We start from the raw sequence: 3,713 nt of genomic DNA, 5'->3' as shown, positions 1-3,713 counted from the left end.
AAGAGGCGACACCATTCAGCCCACAGACAACAGCAACAACAAGAGCAGCGGAAAATCTGCGAGTCAGACTAATGTGGGCATAATAGCTTTCGATTATCGGGGGGAAGAATTTGGAAAAACAGGAGAGCCCGGGTGGGAAAGGTTCCTCAAAAAGCAGCTCTTTAACGCCTTTAAGGGGTAACAATAGAGTACACAGAGAAAATTCTCACGTTCTCATCTGAGTTGAAAATGTTCTTAAAAATAGAACAAAATTTTTGAAGTTGAAAACGTTTTCATTTTGCTCGAATCAAAGTGAATTGGCGTTACTTACTTTGTACACCCAGAAAAAAATCCGTTCGAAACGTTCAAAAATCAAGACCAAACGTTGTCAAAAAGTGCGTGAGCCCGTTTGTTGACAGTTCATGAACGGTCGTTCGTAAAATGTGACCGAAACTTTAGGGTCGGGATCCGAACGAATGGTGTCAGTTTAAGAACATTTCGGGCTTAACCTGAGAACATAAAAATCTAAAAAAAAACGAGGTTTGTGTACACGCTAGACTTTCTGGACGCCTGGTAGAGATTTATTTAATTTCCCACCTTATGTTTTGTTATTGCTAGAATTCAATGTATTTTGGATATTTTGCTGAAGACAAAGAATTTATTTATTAATAGAAGTACATATAAACGTTAGAAATAATATTTTTATAAAACTTACAATTCACAACCGTCTTCTCGCGGACTCGAACCTGTGCTACCATGTGTCGGAGGCGAACGCTCTAGCAGCTGGACCACCAAGCCAATTTTTCGAGTGCGGACAATCGGGACACTAGACCTACCTACATGTTTTTATGAACGATGTTGATAATTTATCGATTTCGATAGACTTTAACGCGTCTATCGCAGCTTTATCATGAACGGCGTTCGATATCTGAGAACATTTTTCGCAATTTGGAACCAAGTTGTTCGTCGGTAGAAATTGTTACCAACACCGTTCGATTTTCGTGAACAAACGTTCGAAATGTGAGAACTAAAAATGGAGAACGGATTGTTCGCATTTCATGAAAAATGTTCTTGATTTTTTTCGTTCTTTTTTTTCTGGGTGTATATCTTAACAAATAAACTATTAGTCCAGTCAGACTTGTATACTTATCAAAAAGTTGTTAAGTAAACTCAATTTAACTTTTCTCGTCTCACCATTTCGTTCTAATATTAAGAACATTGACACCAACATGTACTTTCACGGCTTTTAAGAACGAATGTTCTTAATTTAAGAACATTGTACTTGAATATTTTTCTCTGTATTCCTTTGGTAGAAAGATCGGAATTTGTTCTTCATAATTAAACTAATATGTGAGTTTCTTAAGAAATACTTTTAAAACAGTAATGCAAACAAATCTATGTTTGAAAAGGAATTAAGCTGCATTCCTAGCACTACCATTTCAAGTATTCTTAAGCATGGCTGTGCCAATTTTGCCAGCCAATTCCGCAAAATAGTTGCATACTTTCAGCCACTAACCAAGAAAAAACCAACGAAAAATTACGGAAAAGCGTTGAACATTCTTTATGCATTCCTGCCTAACAACAGGACAGAGTTTTGGCCTTTTGGTTAGGGGTTAGGGGGACTACATGGGCGTGGCAAACATAAAATAGAGGGGGCGGTGAACATATGGGGAGAAGTTTTTTTGTGGAACATGCTTGCCATACTCTTTATCTGCTCGAAGGAGAGGAACCGAGTTTATTAAGGAGGAAGCACAAAAGAACCCCAAATATGTGGGGGTAAAAAGTAGTTTGGGTGAAAAAGTTGTAAGTGAATTTCTCATAAATGGGAAATTGTTCAATTTATCGAGATAAACACAAAGAATTGAGACTCAGAACGTGGCTAAAGGAATAACTTTATGAAATTGAAAAGATAAATATTTTCGATGCTGGTCAACGCGGTTAACCCCACAAACCCTGGGATGGCTAAGAGTAAACTGAAATTTGAATAAGCCATCTTGTGGTTTTTCCCCCGCTCTCAGCACTTTGCATCCCTTGTAATTGCCACAAATGAGCCAAATAAAATTTGATTTGAGCATTTAAGCCATAACAGAAACGGAAATGAAAACAGCAATGAGGATAACAATCGAAGGACAACACTAAAAGGACAATAAGCGGTGGATGAGGAGAAGTCGTCGCAGGAGGAATGGTAAAAATATCAACAAGCCAGCAATAAAACATTCAGGCGGTGAAGTGGGGATAAGAGATCTGAACCGAGGCAGCCAAGTGAGCACTGGAGGAGTATTGTCCAAATGACATCAATAAAACATTTAAACCCAGCAAAGGAGGCGGATGTCCTTGTGCTGAGAAAAACCCGAGAAGGGTGTGCAGGGGAAGGAAAACTCCACTTGAGTTTCGCCGTGGCAAACGAGCTTAACAGGATAAACAGGAATAAGGATGTGCATAAGAACACACTCGGAATCAGAACTGGAGATGAAGCTCGAGGAACTTCTCGTCTCGGTTTCATCTTGACTTTGAAGGGGGATGTAGGAATTTGAATTCAATTGCAATCGCTAACCAATCCTTCCTTTTTATTTTCCCCCCTCTTTTGGTCCACCCCTTTTAACCAGCAATAACAGAGATTTTATTGCGGCTTCCTTGTGGCTTGAATCATTTGTGGGGATAGAAGCCCTCTGCAAGGGGCTTAGACTTGTTAGCAAGGTCTTTCAGCTGTTTACGGGTCTTAGGCGTTTGAATAGAGGAGGGGAGGGGGTTCTGCCGGATGCGAGACTTAAGTTTGTTTTGCCATTGCGTTGATCCGCTCAAGAAATCGCGGAGGCCAATCAGGAGGAGGCAGGGGGTGGCTTATAGATGGGTTCTCGATGATAGCAAACCAATTGAGATGGCAGATAGCAAATGGGCAAACGGCTGGGTGTACAGTTAAGTTGCTCCAAATGCATAATTTGTTCACTGGAAAATTTTTGGGGTTCTTTAATCACTTGCCGTTGAAAAGATCGATTCCTTTCGTCATTTTTGTTGGCAAAAATTTGCATATTTTAATCAGGAATTGCCGATTTCCCAAAGGCAATTTAGCATCGCTTTTGTTTCACTTTCCTTTTTAAGTCGATTGCAGATTTCATCCTTGATTTAGCTTCCCACATGGCCAGTGGCAAGTTGTACTGGAAAATTCTAGACTCCGAAGTATCCTGCAGGACACTTTAAAATGGATCTAATCCCGTGTCGACGCCTTGTGCTTATCCTCGAAGGATTTTCGGCCTGTCAACTGTCCGCCGACGTCGCGACCAAAGCTTACAGAAGTCCTCGCAGAATGATAAACGACTCCTCTAAGTTTCTGTGTCTGTTGCTTCTCTGCTAAATTTGCATTTAATTTTAAAGCATCCGCGGTTATTTGCCAGGGGAACCAAAGGCAGGTGGAGTTGGCTAGGCCAAGTCAATAAAATATCAAATTAGCATTTAAGCCCATAGGCCTTCGAAAGCCTTTGAACTGGTTCGCAATGCCCGCAGGCATGACTTCTCAGCTCGGGGTAAGTCATAAACTAGTTAGAATATCATTTGATGGACGCCGTTAAATGATAATTAGTTTCAGGCATTCAATTTCAATGGGGAATTAATTTTTGGTAATTTATTTTCAATGCGGACCCGTTAACGGAGCCTAGAATATTGAAAATTTACAGAAGCGGAATTGATTACAAAAGATTTGGTATGTGCTTTGGCAATATTTTTAAGTATACAATAAA

The sequence above is a fragment of the Drosophila subpulchrella genome, chromosome 2L (assembly GCF_014743375.2).
Source record: "Drosophila subpulchrella strain 33 F10 #4 breed RU33 chromosome 2L, RU_Dsub_v1.1 Primary Assembly, whole genome shotgun sequence".
Classification (NCBI taxonomy): Eukaryota; Metazoa; Arthropoda; class Insecta; order Diptera; family Drosophilidae; genus Drosophila; species Drosophila subpulchrella.
This window is presented reverse-complemented; position numbering follows the sequence as displayed.